Source organism: Dendropsophus ebraccatus, chromosome 10, assembly GCF_027789765.1.
Source record: "Dendropsophus ebraccatus isolate aDenEbr1 chromosome 10, aDenEbr1.pat, whole genome shotgun sequence".
In the NCBI taxonomy this organism is placed as follows: domain Eukaryota; kingdom Metazoa; phylum Chordata; class Amphibia; order Anura; family Hylidae; genus Dendropsophus; species Dendropsophus ebraccatus.
The window spans coordinates 56,728,901-56,745,307 of record NC_091463.1 but is presented as its reverse complement, the minus strand read 5'-3'; the positions used below and the strand labels follow the sequence as shown (position 1 = coordinate 56,745,307).

Sequence of the window (16,407 nt, the reverse complement as noted above, 5' to 3'; positions counted from 1 at the left end):
ATTTGTAAAGACCCAAGTGTAAATGTAGGATCAATATGGTCCCTGTAAGACAGAAAACTGCATACTGTCATATACTGTAAAGTGTTCTCTATATACTCATCAGCCATAACATTAAATCCACTGACAAGTGAAGTCAATAACATTGATTATCTGGTGATCATGTCGTCTGTCAGGGGTGGAATATATTAGGCAGCAAGTGAACAGTCGATTCTTTAAATTGTAAAATAGAAATATCAAGAAAAATAGTACCCTGTGCCAATAAACACGTACAGGCGCCAGTCACAGGTATGTACCTAGGCTAGACCAATCACTGGTATGTATCTAGACTAGAAAAACCACAGATACACATCTAGACTAGACCAATCACAGATACTTATCTAGACTAGACCAATCACAGATACTTATCTAGACTAGACCAATCACAGATACTTATCTAGACTAGACCACTCACAGGTATGCATCTAGAATAGACCAATTACAGGTATGCATCTAGAATAGACCAATTACAGGTATGCATCTAGAATAGACCAATTACAGGTATGTATCTAGAATAGACCAATTACAGGTATGCATCTAGAATAGACCACTCACAGGTATGCATCTAGAATAGACCACTCACAGGTATGCATCTAGAATAGACCAATTACAGGTATGCATCTAGAATAGACCAATTACAGGTATGCATCTAGAATAGACCAATTACAGGTATGCATCTAGAATAGACCAATTACGGGTATGCATCTAGAATAGACCAATTACAGGTATGCATCTAGAATAGACCACTCACAGGTATGCATCTAGAATAGACCAATTACAGGTATGCATCTAGAATAGACCAATTACAGGTATGCATCTAGAATAGACCAATTACAGGTATGCATCTAGAATAGACCAATTACAGGTATGTATCTAGAATAGACCAATTACAGGTATGCATCTAGAATAGACCACTCACAGGTATGCATCTAGAATAGACCACTCACAGGTATGCATCTAGAATAGACCAATTACAGGTATGCATCTAGAATAGACCAATTACAGGTATGCATCTAGAATAGACCAACTACAGGTATGCATCTAGAATAGACCAATTACAGGTATGCATCTAGAATAGACCAATTACAGGTATGCATCTAGAATAGACCACTCACAGGTATGCATCTAGAATAGACCAATTACAGGTATGCATCTAGAATAGACCAATTACAGGTATGCATCTAGAATAGACCAATTACAGGTATGCATCTAGAATAGACCAATCACATGTATGCATCTAGAATAGACCAATTACAGGTATGCATCTAGAATAGACCAATTACAGGTATGAATCTAGAATAGACCAATCACAGGTATGCATCTAGACTAGACCTAGCACAGGTATGCATCTAGACCAATCAAATCACAGGTATGCATCTACCATAGACCAATCACAGGTGTGCATCTAGACTAGATCAGTCACATGTATGCATCTAGGCTAGACCAATTATAGGTATGTATCCAGACTAGACCAATCACATGTATGCATCTAGACAAGACCAATCACAGGTTTGTATGTAGACTAGACCAATCACAGGTATGCATCTAGACAAGACCAATCACAGATGTGCATCTAGACTAGACCAATTACAGGTATGCATCTAGAATAGACCAATCACAGGTATGCATCTAGGCTAGACCAATTACAGGTATGTATCCAGACTAGACCAATCAAAGGTATGCATCTAGAATAGATCAATCACAGGTATGTATCTAGAATAGATCAATCACAGGTATCCATCTAGACTAAACCAATATGGTATGCATCTATAATCAAACACAGATCCAAAATTAACTCAGTAAGATCAGTAATAAACCAAATGCAGAAATGATAAATGACAAATACTCCCCCACTACCCAACATGTTAATGCATGTGTGGCTTTTATATTTGCTGCTGTAAAACAAAATACAGGGATACCTTATTCAGCAATACATTTTTGGTTTGAACCCCCATTGCATATACACAGCTCGGAACTGCAGGCTCATTTGACACGTATCATACTGCAGCCGCTCTACACTAATCTTTATGCAGGTGCAACCAATACTGCTATACACACATACTGTACTTTGCAAATACATAGACATCTAATTTATTCTTGAGGCTGCTAACTATTTTGTAACTGGTAAGTAACATCATTTGTATGGCATGTGTTCATCTATTTCAGTCTATTACCTTATAATATTTATCCAGAAGAAGGCTCTAAATCTCTAAATCTGGAATCAGAATCAGAAAAAAACAACCCTTTTCAAGAATCTAGTGATTATGACTTAATAGTATATTAAATGTATTCTACCTTACAAATGCATCAAGGCCCTTTTTGAACTCTGGTAGAATTCCATAGTCTTAGTGCTTTTACTGTAAAGAATCCCACTATTTCTTTCCTTTAGATATAGAAGTTGCCCACTGTTATGGTTACAGTCTTGGGTATAAATGGATCACATAAAACATCTCTGTATTGCCTCTTGATATGTTTATATACAGTTATTGGGTCATCCCTGTTGTCTGCTTTTAAATCCTCTCAAGTTCTACGTACAAAATATTTCATTGCAGTTTGGACTAGTGTTTTGTAAAAGCCCCTTCAGATGCACCCGTGATCCTATTTTCCTTTGCAGCAGCAGTTTTCTCATTATATTGGCATGGAGTTTACCTTCCCATGTGCATAACCTTACATTTATCAGTGTTGAACCTCCGTTGTCACTTTTCATTCCAAGCCTTCTAGATTAGGAAAGTGGTTATGAAAAAACTGATGGCACAAAAAAGAAAAAAAAGTTTCAGGTTTTGTAATCATGGAACCCTCTCCTGTGAACAGTCTAGCCCCATTTTGGAGGTTCTTTATAAGTTTTCAAGAGTCAGACATGCACATCGAATCAGTGATTAGAATAGTCTGCAGCAATTACCCACCAATCCTGATCAAAGCACAAAACTTAATTGGTTGTAATTGCTTCAGACCATGCATAGTCTATTCTAATCACTCATTCAGTGTGCAAGTCTGCTTATATTTTAAGCAGTAAAAAGTGCATAAAAAAACTCAAACGCAATGTGAAAACTAGCGTAAAGTTCACATAATAGTCCACATTTAAGTGCAATCTTAGGGTCTTTTTACACATATAGGTAAATCGCTTAAAGTGATACTGTCACCTCCTTTCTCATGTCACGGAGGGGCTGGGCCTACGGCACCAATGTGGGTGTAGTGTAGTGGCCCAGTGGCCATGAAGCCCCGCCCAGGTGGCACAATCCATTAACAATAAAAAGCATTTTTCACTGGACCAAGCACCTAGAAATCTATTATAAAGAACAAGTGATTATCTTTTTCTTTAAAATGATAGGCAATTAGACAAGAAGATAAACGAGAAGATACAAAAAGCCGCTAATATGTTCAAATTTATCTGACAGGTTTTTGAAGCCAAAGCCAGAGATGGATTTGAAAAGAGGAGAAATCTCAGTCTTTCCTTTACGACCTGTTCCCTGCTTATAGACTGTTTCTGCTTTTGACTTTGTGAATGATCAGTATTTACACTGGAAGACTTGAGAACGATTAACAATGATTTTGAGTTCAGCTCACAAAAATGTGATCAAGGGGACTGCATTGGAGTACAGTTGACCGCAAGGTGACCCTGCTTGTTGGGGATCTGTGTTTTTATTAATAATTCTCGCTCTTTGGGGTTCTTGGCTGGCGGCCGTTATCATTGGCTAGTGTTTTGGCCAACGGTAACGGTCTCCAGGTAGTATCTGGGGGGTAACTGCCCAACAACGAGTGCTGTTTGGTGCTCTGGGCCCCCGGTGTTGTGGGTATGAATTTATATAAACAGCAGCGCTTGGTGGTCTTATTTCGCCTCAGCACTTGTGAAGAAAGAGGAAGGGAGAGAAGAAGAAGCTGTCACCTGTGGGGAGCTGTGTCCCATCGTCCCCTGCCCTGCTTTCATTGTTTTGTTATCAGGCATCTTTAAGGTAATGTCGCTCATTTAGAGTGGACACTTTGGGGGACATTTATCAATGAAAAAATGTGCTTTTTTTGTCGGAAAATGGCCAGATGCAAATAAATGTATTCACAAATGGATGTTTTGCAAATAAATATTTGCATCTGGCCATTTTCCGCCTAGTATGCCAAGGGGGCAGGGAGAAAGTGTGGAGGGGGGCGGAACGGGGGGGGGGGGGTGCACTCTCGCGCACAGGATTTATGTAGAGGCAGTCCGCCTCTACATAAATCTCCGTACTGTCGAAGCTGCAGGGACATTTTTAAGTCCGGCGCAGAAAACGACAGACTTAATAAATGTCCCCCTTTATGTGTAAGGACTATTGTTACATTTAATGCTGATTTTATCTGGAGCTTTTTGCAAACCAGTTAATATGGTTGAAGTTTTAAAAAACAGAGAAGGGGGGGACATGTACAAATGTCCCCACAGCTCTGGAGATCAGGGGATTTATGTAAAGGCGCATTGCCTCTACATAAATCCCGATCGCACAGAGCCTGTCCGTGCAAAAAATTATCATTTTTCCGGCAGAAACCCCGGCCACCCCCCGTGACGACCCCTCTCCGCCCCACTAGCAAAGGTGGCGCAGATAGGGCCGAGGCAAAAACATAATATTCGGAAAAAAATCCCTTTGCGAATGTTTTTACGCTGATTGTCCCCATCTGCACCTAAAAAAGGCATTTCCGCCTTTTCATACATGTCCCCCAATATGTTTTAATATTAAAGAGGCCGTGGCCTATTTTACCTTCATCCAGGTCTAGTTGTCATTCTTTTAAAAAGTTAAATTAAAAGTTATGGAAAGGATGTCAATCTGAAGTACCCACATATTTTTGCTTTTTTTGTGCCTGTGTATCACCCATAAAGAGGTTACCTAATGTTTGAAAAAGAATAAAGGGTCTCACAATCCATCCACTTCACAATTCACTATTTGAAGCATCTGCTACTAACATCTTGGTGCTGATACTCCAGGACATTGTTGGAGTCTTGTGGAGTCAAAGCCATAACACGATAAAGCAAATTTAGCAGCCTGTACGGGACTTGCATATTATTAAGCAGGTGATTTTAATGTAACCAATGCTAATATTTTATAAATTAATATATTTCCATATTAAAATGGCTGGGTATTTTATTTTATGAGAGCCAAGGGCCCAAATCCAACAAAAAGTGTGTAGTTTGATAGCAACAAAACTACACCTATAAATATATACCTACACATACATGTTACATACAAGGAACACATAATAGAATATGCAGAGAAGCATCTCACACCCTGCACACATGCTGTACACACAGCTCGCACACAGGACACATGCCATACAGTACGTCAGTGGCGTCGCTAGGCATAATCATTCGGGGCCAAAGCCCCGAATGATTTTAGCCTAGCCCCGAAAGCTTTTTTGATTCTGCCAGCGCCGAAATAACAGCAGCCGGGGCCTCTGATAGATCATTATCAGAGGCCCCGGCTGCTGTTACTTCAGCCGCAAGAGTTGGATCAGCCGGCACGACTTGCCCGAAGTACGTCCGTACGCCGCTAGTGACGTCACCCAGCTCTTCGTTGGACCGAGGGCCGCAGTGGACGCTACCACAGCACTCTCCGGCCCCGCCTCCTCTGCTGCGCTACAGGGACATTACCCTGCGTCCTCTAGCGCAGCTTTTCTCAACCGAGGGGGATTAAACTTTTTCCTTTGGTGCCTGGACCAATCCCCGCGGCAGCTCTCTCCTTCCTTCTCCCAGCAGCTGATCAAGAGCGTTCTGTGGGGGAACGGGCTGGGTGAGGCTGCTGGGGGAAGGAAGGAGTCACAGGACACAAAGCAGTAGCAACAGCCTCCCGTGCACGCTCTTCCCCCGCGTAAGCCACGCAGACAGAGGAGATGCGGCGGCCAGCTGATGTCACCTCAGGAGGCCGACAGTCAGCGTCGAGGGGTCGCCCGGGGCTCCAGAAGCAGTGGATTGTGGACGGTAGATGGGCACCCCCCGTGTCCACCAGCTGCCGTCGCCGCTTCTCCTCTCTGCCTGCGCGGGTCACGCTGGGGAAGAGCGTGCACCGGAGGCTGCTGCTGCTGTGTGCCACGCCTCCCTGCATCCCACAGAAGAGGTGGCGGTAGCTGGTGGACGTGGGGGCCCAATCTCCCGGTCCACAGTCCACTGCTGCAGGAGGCGGGTTAGCGCCGCGCACCACAACCCCCTCGCTGATGTGGTTCCCTGACCGGGAGCTGCCCAGACCCCTGACACACTCCCCTCCCCGAATAGCACACTTCTCCCCCACACCAAATCCACCCCCATCGCCTGCTCTCTCCCACCTCCACTCCCTCTCTGCCCCCTCCACCTCCTCTCTCCTATCAGCTCCTCTCTGCCCCCTCCACCTACTCTCCGCCATCACCTCCTCTCTGCCCCCTCCACCTCCTCTCTGCCCCCTCCACCTCCTCTCTCCTATCACCTCCTCTCTCCTATCAGCTCCTCTCTCCTATCAGCTCCTCTCTGCCCCCTCCACCTCCTCTCTCCTATCAGCTCCTCTCTGCCCCCTCCACCTACTCTCCGCCATCACCTCCTCTCTGCCCCCTCCACCTCCTCTCTGCCCCCTCCACCTCCTCTCTCCTATCACCTCCTCTCTCCTATCAGCTCCTCTCTCCTATCAGCTCCTCTCTGCCCCCTCCACCTACTCTCCGCCATCACCTCCTCTCTGCCCCCTCCACCTCCTCTCTGCCCCCTCCACCTCCTCTCTCCTATCACCTCCTCTCTCCTATCAGCTCCTCTCTCCTATCAGCTCCTCTCTGCCCCCTCCACCTACTCTCTGCCCCCTCCACCTCCTCTCTGCCATCACCTCCTCTCTGTCCCCTCCACCTCCTCTCTGCCCCCTCCACCTCCTCTCTGCCCCCTCCACCTCCTCTCTCCTATCAGCTCCTCTCTGCCCCCTCCACCTACTCTCCCCCATCACCTCCTCTCTGCCCCCTCCACCTCCTCTCTGCCATCACCTCCTCTCTGCCCCCTCCACCTCCTCTCTCCTATCAGCTCCTCTCTGCCCCCTCCACCTCCTCTCTCCTATCAGCTCCTCTCTGCCATCACCTCCTCTCTGCCCCCTCCACCTCCTCTCTGCCATCACCTCCTCTCCGCCCCCTCCACCTCCTCTCTGCCATCACCTCCTCTCTGCCCCCATCACCTCCTCTCTCCTATCAGCTCCTCTCTGCCATCAGCTCCTCTCTGCCATCACCTCCTCTCTCCCCTAACCCCCCTTTACCACCTCTCTTCCCCCTCACCCTCTCTCTTGTCCTCTCCCCATCACTTCCTCTTTCCCTGCTCTCCCCCCTCCTCCCCTTTACCTTCTCTCCCTCTCCCCCTTACCCCCTCTCCCCCTTGCCCCTCTCCTCCTTACCCCCCATTACCACCTCTTTCCTACTCCCTCTTCACCCCCTCTCTCCCCCTCTTTACTTCTCTGCCCCCCTCTGACCTCAATCCGCAGCGCCGTGCTTGGACGTGATTTTTCCTGTGGCTCAGAGGCTAGAGAAGGGAGGAAGACCCGCTCCATGCACCGATTAGGTGAGTATGACTTTTTTTGTGTGTTTGAATGGGGGAAGTGGAATGGTAGGCTTTGCTATGGGGCTTAGGGGGCAGTATTATGGGGGCACAGCAGGGCAGGGGGCATTTACTATGGGGACATAGCAGGTGAGGACATAGTAGGGGGCATTATTACTGTATGGAGGCAAAGTAGGGGGCATTATTACTGTATGGGGGCACAGCAGGGGACATTATTACTATATGGAGGCACAGCAGGAGACATTATTACTATATGGAGGGCACAGCAGGGGATATTACTATATGGGGCACAGCAGGAGACATTATTACTATATGGAGGGCACAGGGAGCATTATTACTATATGGGGACATTTAACAATGTGGGATAGCACAGCAGGGAGCATTATTACTATATGGGGGCATTTAACAATGTGGGATAGCACAGCAGGGAGCATTATTACTATATGGGGGCATTTAACAATGTGGGATAGCACAGCAGGGAGCATTATTACTATATGGGGGCATTTAACAATGTGGGGTAGCACAGCAGGGAGCATTATTACTATATGGGGGCATTTAACAATGTGGGATAGCACAGCAGGGAGCATTATTACTTTATGGGGGCATTTAACAATGTGGGATAGCACAGCAGGGAGCATTATTACTATATTTGCACAGCAAGGGATATTCTATACGGGAATAATGCACAGCAGAGGGTATTCTATATGGGGATGCTGCACAGCAGAGGGAAGCATATACTATGTGGAGGTTGATGCATGAGGGGGCATATACTTTATAGTGTGTGTTGCACACTACATGAGGACTGCTGCATGGGGACCTATACTATTTGGAGGCACAGTTGAGGCATATAATGCAGACAAAGAGGGAAGGGGGAGCTACAACTATGTGGGGGTAGAGAGAAGGCCTATACTATGTGAGCACAGGGCATATAGGCCAATTACTGTGTGTGCTGGAGCAAGGAGCCTAAAATGTTTTTCCTGGCAGATTCTGAAGAGAAGAGTTATGGCTTGGGCCGAATGGAAAAGAAAGAGAAAAGTGGGTGACTCTGATCAGAGAAGACGTCAACTGTGAGTCACAAGTCACTATATCAAATACTAGCCTATATGACCATTTGTTTAAAAAAAAAAGTGTGTGTGTGTGTGTGTGTGTGTGTGTGTGTGTGTAACGTCACTGCAGAAGTCAACTCAGAGGGCCCGTGCCCCGGATGTTTTGGGACCCTAGCAACGCCCCTGCAGTACGTCAGTCTCAGAAATCTGCCTCATCCCATGATTTATGCCTTGCCGCGCACCCCTGCCCACACATCAGGGCGTTTTATGCTGGTTTAAAAATCTGTGTCTATTTACCTATGTACCTAGAGATGATAAATCCAAAGTGCATATATTTCTCTAATAGAACAGGACACATTCAGGATCTTTGCTGGGCATAGGCTGGTAGCCTCAGCCACTTTCTGGTATTAAGTACTCAGCATCTTTCCATCTATAATCAGTATGTCCACAATGCATTGTTATCTGGAAGTGAAAAAATACATCAGGCATATGAGAGAAATTCCAAGTGTAGAGTCGAATTACTGCCACATATTTTACTATTTTGACTGCATTTTAAATGGTGTTTATGAGTATAGATAAGCTCCAATCAATGTGGCTTATAGGCAGCTGGCACTTTACCAAGCAATATGCTCAGAATATGTGACATGCCATTTATTCATTTGTTATTTCTACTGAGGACTTATATACTGGGGACACTGCCTACTAAGGGCCTATACAAGGGAACACTGCCTCCCGGGGGCCTATACAGGGGAACACTGCCTATCGAGGGTCTATACAGGGGAACACTGCTTACTGAGGACCTATACAGAGAAACACTGCCTACTGAGGGCCTATACAGGGGAACAATCCTTACTGAGGCATACCAAAATAAAACAATAAACAATAAAGCGATACTGTATGCCACAATAGTGTATCAAGGTCCAGTATGCAGAAGAGGGATGTCCGGTATGTAGTCTGTGAAAGTCTCTTTAATTGTTTAAAGCAATGTATTTTAAAGCGCAGCTTTCATGATCATATAAAAAAACTTTTCTCTGTTAAATATATAAGTAATAAAGATCATTGGGGTCAGACACCGCTCACCAGATCCCGGTCTCGATGGTGCGCTACACAGCCAGTCTGTGGGGTGTTTTGTGACTTGCAGTGCGCCCGGACCCGCTCAGCTCGATTGTGATCGGCTTACTATACCCAGATACGTTGTATAGCTGGTCAGGTGGATATTGTGTGGTCTATAATGCGCCAGTGGTTACTCTGTTCACCATTCACAGCATGCAATTTTCGGCAGGTTTTAGATTAAAAACAAAATATGTCTGGAGGGATTTGTATCACTAAACGCGTGTAATGCTAAACGCGTTTCAATGCAAACCAGGGCCTCTTCCTCAGTAGCTTAGTGTCACACTAAGCTACTAAGGAAGAGGCCCTGGTTTGCCTTGAAACGCGTTTAGCACAAGTGATACAAATCACTCCAGACATATTTTGTTTTTAATCTAAAACCACCTTACCCAAGATCGATCATCATGGTGCTGTGATTGACAGGAGATCTCCCGCGCTGTGGTTCTGCACACGGATCAAGCCCAGCATTCAGCTAGAAGCTTCCCAACAGCAAGTAAAAATGCTGACAACCACACAGCAGAAAGAACGCTGTACTTGCTATGGTTCCATCTCCAAAGGCGGTCCCGACTCTGCAATAAGATGGCTCTGCAGTAAACTGCATGCTGTGAATGGTGAACAGAGTACCCACTAGCGCATTATAGACCACACAATATCCACCTGACCAGCTATACAACGTATCTGGGTATAGCAAACTGATCACGATCGAGCTGAGCGGGTCCGGGCGCACTGCAAGTCACAAAACACCCCACAGACTGTCTGTGTAGCGCACCATCGAGACCGGGATCTGGTGAGCGCTGTCTGACACCAATGATCTTTATAACATATATTTAACAGATTATTTTTATATGATCATGAAAGCTGCGCTTTGAAATACATCGCTTTAAACAATTAAAGAGACTTTCACAGACTACATACCGGACATCCCTCTGCTGCATACTGGACCTTGATACACTATTGTGGCATACAGTATCGCTTTATTGTTTATTGTTTTATTTTGGTATGGCTCATTTTTATATGACTGATTTATGCAATTAGATAGACCACCCTGGGCCCAGTGGTTATTATACAAACAGATTAATTGTTTCCTATTTATTTTATATCATTGCTTTTTATATCTCTTCTTTTTAAATATTTGTTTATCTAATTAATACGTTTATCTTGTTGTAATACACCTTTGAGGATTGGTCAAACCTTATTTTCCCTAAATTCTATTTTTACCCTATGGTACAGGCCAGACCATTGACCTCAGGTGCATTACTGTATAGTGAGCTCCACTACCCCTCTTTTTATTCAATGCTTACTGAGGTCCTATACAGGGGAACACTGCCTACCGAGGGCCTATATAGGGGAACACTGCCTACTGAGGGCCTATACAGGGGAACACTGCCTACTGAGGGCCTATACAGGGAACAATGCTTATTGAGGGCCTATACAGGAGAACAATGCTTACTGAGGGCCTCTACAGGGAAACAATGCTTACTGAGGGCCTATACAGGGGAACAATGCTTACTGAGGGCCTCTACAGGGGAACAGTGTTTACTGATGGCGTACACAGGGGAACACTGCCTACTGAGGGCCTATACAGGGGAACAATGCTTACTGGGGCTTATCTGCAGGGGGATTCTGCCTACTGGGGATTATTTGCAGGAGAAGACAGTCTACTTTTGTCTTATGGGACAAAAACTACCTACTGGGGCCTAGATAACTAGCCAATCTGCAGGGGAAATCTACCTACTGGTGGAATATCTATGGGGACATGCCTACTGGGTCACCTATATAAAGGATAAACAATGTGGGCACCTGCATAGCTCCCAAGTGACCCTCTTATGGAGGGACAGTCACTACTTTTGACCCACGTCTCTCTGTGCCACTTTCATGTTCCTCTTTTTGACCTAGGAATGAGATTTACATTAATAAACTTTCTAGCCTCAAATTTGCACATTATTGCACATGAGAAAGGATCTGTATACCTACTGAAGTGACCTTACTACCTATTGGGGAGGCCTACCTTCCAGTTACCCCCAATATTACTGTGCAGAACTCATAGGGGGAATTATTGTTGTTTGGGGCACTACAGATAGGGAAAACTTAAGGAGGGTGCTGGAAAAGTGCAAAAGTCTAAACTCTTTGCCAGGTTCTGCAGAGATACTGTAAGTTTTGGGTGAAATAAATAGATAAATAATATTCCCAATGTATATAGCCCCACCTGCATGTAGGCATCATCCTATGTTGAAGTTCCCCTGGTAGTTGCCCCCCAGTAAATAATATCCCCAAAGTAAGTAGTCCCCTTGTAGGCAGCCTTCCCATGTAGGTATCCCTCCCTGTATGTAGTCCCAGTTGTAGTTGCCCCTCCACAGTAAATATTATCCCCATGTAGGTAATCCCCCTCTCTCTAAAATTCTTAAACTGTGAGCGCTCATTACGAGTACTTACAGTTAAAGAACCAAGAGCAGGGTCCTGACGCCAGCCCTTCGAAGGGGCTGACCAAACATAGCCAAATGCAGTTCCCGGCTGTTGGCTCTGTAAAATGAAGCAGCAAGGTGAATCAGTGACCACCACTTCATTCAAACTTCTCCTGCTATTGTACAGTCAGGAGCAACAGGAGGCCTGGATCCCATGCTCTAATGACTAGTGAAGGTACAAATGATCAAACATTTGTCACCTATTCTGTGGATAGTTTATATGCAATTTTCATGGGATAATCCTTTTAGACAGAATATTGTTCTATGGGAACCAATTATTACTATCATGCTGCCTGAACCATTATTGGGCAGTCTCCGTTGGGTTCTCCTTGCCCCGCGGGACTTATGCTTATACTTTCCCAAACAAGGAGAGATATATTAGTCAAGGCTGGTGGGGTGTTGACCGCCAGAATAGCCCTAATGCCTGGTGGTTCAGGCAGCATGATGTCAGGTTCTCTAAAGCTCAATCAGAAGATGTAAGAGTAAGTTGAAAATAAAGAGAACATATTCCCAGACATAACAGGAACTGATGATGGATAATAAGAGATCACAAGTCAATATAAAAATAGACATTGTAAAAAGCAAGACATAAAGCCTGAGGATGAAATTAGTGCCCTGTTGTGATCTTGACAGTACATTGGACAATCCATAGATAATTCAACGGCCCTATACTAGAGCATGGCTTGTCTTTTTATTACTCTTTAAGTGTCTAAATTGAGTAATTTCCATAACCTGAGGCCTGGCGATCTGATGTTCTGTCGCAGTCATGTGCTTTGCCTAGGGAGGCTGAGAGCATGTGCTTGTTGAGACTGAACTGCACTTTGTTTATTCTCAATAAAAACACAATTTTTTATTTTTACCAAATAACAGCTTTTTCTTCTTTTAAACAAAGGGAAGATATATGTCCTTATTTCTGAATAGCTGCACATGATCAATAGGCAGCCTGTGGAGCTGAATGGGGAGAATTTATGTAGAATGGTTTATTTACTGCCATGAGAAGAAAATATCGAGTAAGTCTAATAATGAATATATATGTAAAATGTTACAATCAGCACATTTCATATGCTTTACAGGCTGCATTCATACTGGTTCCAAGGTCTCGTGCATACAGTATGTCAGAGACTTGTTCATTGAAGCAGCATAGGGGTGCATAATATCTCTATAGCTCAGTGATATGGCACCTGATGAACCATGCTACAATTTGAAATTTAAAATCTAATTTAAATTCTTATAGAATTGGAGGCTTATAATGGTACAATAAAACCACCCAACCTATAATCTTCTACTGTGTATGCATGAACCCCAAGGCTAGTTACAGGTGGCCTTAATATGGTCTAATTTAAGGTCGCATTATAATGATAATACTTAAACGTTTGTTATCATTTCAAAAACTTTACACCACTGATTGTTTATATGATTCATTATATTTTGTCTATCGCTTTATCAAAAATGACTCCATACCCCAGAAAAACTGATTTTTCTCTCATCTCAGCAGCAACATGGCTTGTTATAACCCTTCACTTGCTGTGCTGCTACTATTTCATTTCACAAAGCACCTTGAAAAGACAGTGCATCAGTAACCCATTTCATGCTCATGACATCTATAGTTGTATACTGTGTAAATCATCCCCCGGCATAGTTCAGGTTTGTTAAGTGCACTTTTTCCAGCAGTATGTCATGGCACAGCAGACATTAATATGTAATGAAGTAAATGAGAAATAGCTGTGTGCCATGGTGTAGGCAGTGATATCACTAAAATCATCTTTTCATTACTCTGAATGGCTAATCTGATAAAACCATGCACAATTTTACCAATCCCAACCCATGTCGTACATATATGTCATGGGTTAGGTGAAGAAGTCTGGCACAGGCTAGACTGTCTGTAGCCAACACCAGGCTCGGCCTCCATGTATAGTTACTATACATCATACTTCATTCCAATATAAATAACTATAAAACCCTAAGTCTAGTCATCTGACTAATAAGAACCTTCCTTGCACCTTCAATATTTGAACATCATGTATATCGCACATTTTAATGTATGACAATTAAAAGTTAAGTTTTATTCTTTAGATCTCTTTAGCGCATTGGAAATCATTTCTGTTTTTGAACATACAACAGCTAATAAGTACTGGAAGACTGGAGACTTTTTTGATAGAAGTAAATTACAAATTTCTGGCATTAGTTTATTTGAAAGAATTTTTTTGGAGTTCCTCTTTAATACTGTTGGCTATTTTACTTTTAAACAACTAGACGATCCCTTCTGTACAGTCAATGCAGTTTCTCCATTGATCAACTAATTGGGTGATCACCGATTTCCTATGACAGCCTGGGAAATGTACTTTTACATGCCACCCATACTGTCTTTACTCTGGGGGATTTCCAGGTAGGGATCCCCTCCTCCTCTATTCATTTCAGAAGCTTTATTTATAATACTCTTTGGCCGCCCTTTCAGCATACAATTACATCAGATTGTCAGCAGTCTCCTTCATGTTACCAAATCCACCGTATATATCCGTATACCAGTGGATGCTAAACTGACTGACAGGAAATGCTGGGAATTGTAGTGTATAGAAATGTCTGTGAACCACAAGTGTCCCTCCAAAAAGTTGGAAGGTATGGAGGAAGGGCTGACTGCAAAGCATTATGGGGAAACTTAAAGTCACGTGTTTTCAGTCATCATCATCATCATCATCTTCATAAACTTTACAGCAATGGAGCAGCTTTATCAACATGCCAGAGAGAAAACACAGTCTGATTCGCCTATAACAACCAATCAAAACTCACCTTTCATATCTTAACAAGTGCTTATAAAATTAAAGCTGAGCTCTGATTGGTTGCTATGGGCAAGTTAGACTGCATGGCAGCAACGGCAAGGCAAGGTTGTGCATGGCAACCAATCACAGTTCACCTTTTATTTTACCAGAGTAATTTGAGAAAGGAAAGCTGAGCTGTGATTGGTTGCTATGGGCTACATCAAACCATATTATTTAGTGTTCTTAGTGTGGCCTAACCATAGGCTGTTTGCTTGGTCACAAGTGTGTTTAGTGACCTCTGCAGTAAAGCGCATCACCAGTCATTAATGGGTTAATGCTTCAGATGTGTTTGCCTGCAGTAACCATGGCAACCGTGCACTGTGATGACAAGCGCTTATGTCATAAAGAAGCTTCCATAAAGCAATGCACCGCGCCATGATCAGTGCCATCTTGGATGCGCCAGAGGACCTTGAGCTTGTAGACTTTACCGCCCCCTACCCTTGATTTATTTTGGAGGTTCTAGCAGGAGAAAAGGGGTGGTCTGCTTAAGACTACCCCTTCATCAACTCTCCACCTTCCTGAGAAGTGGACCTGGATCTGTGAGAGAGAAGAGATACATAAGGTGACCGTTATTGCAGCCGGATCTCTCATATCCAGTTTATTATATTTATAGTATGGTATTACCCTCTAAGCCCAGGGGAGGGGCAGCTCTCCAGCCATGGCTCCCTCGAGGTTTCCCCCACAGGGGGTTTTTCCTCGCCTGAGTGCTGGAGGGTGACTCTTCATGAGTCGGGGGTCTGCCATTTTCAGTGTCATGTAATTTTAAATAAAATTGGGCCCCTTTGACACCTGATTACATTGTGTTGTGTCTTTATTTTGTGTCTTTGGTATAACTTATTATGTTTGGGAGTTGGGGGTCCATCACATATTGCAGTGGCATGAAGCTGGACATCTGCCTGCTACACAGATCTATCACCTGCGCAATGAGCCCGAGTAGGATGGAGCAGTGGATTGTAGAACTCCTGCATGGATGTGTGTATTCCTGGATTAAAGGGGCACTGAAATCTTGAAGAAAAACCAAAATCCATGTCTCCCTCAAATAAACAGTGGGGATGATGCTCCATTAATTCTCTATAGGTCTTCTTATTTCTTATCCTGTGAATAACTTTGGGAGAGGGGTATGTTCTCATGTATTATATGGTTGGACTCAGACTAGGTGTTTTTCAGAAATATGGCATATGGCATTTTGGGGGTCAAAAACACAGAGACCAGATGTTAGCTAATAGTCAATGGGGAAAATACCCATAGGGCATTTTTCTGCTATGGTATCTTTTTGTTTTGTGAAACGGTAGCAGGTTATGTGTTTGGTGTTTTGCCACAAACTTCTATGGGGGGATATTGTCATGTCTATATGGAAATTAGTGTTTTTTCCCCAGTTATTCAAAAGCAAACCTGGAATCACATGATAAAGAATCACATGACTTGTACTGAAA

General features: G+C 43.9%; 1 long non-coding RNA gene across 1 annotated transcript in view; it reads left to right on the top strand.

Annotated features, from left to right (window-relative positions):
* The window catches only part of LOC138765646 (uncharacterized), a 680,565-nt gene extending 664,798 nt beyond the window's left edge, over positions 1 to 15,767 (top strand). Inside the window, exon 2 of the long non-coding RNA XR_011358612.1 lies at positions 15,537 to 15,767. This is a non-coding gene — a long non-coding RNA (uncharacterized lncRNA). The remainder of the gene's footprint in view (positions 1 to 15,536) is intronic.
* Positions 15,768 to 16,407: the final 640 nt, after the last annotated feature.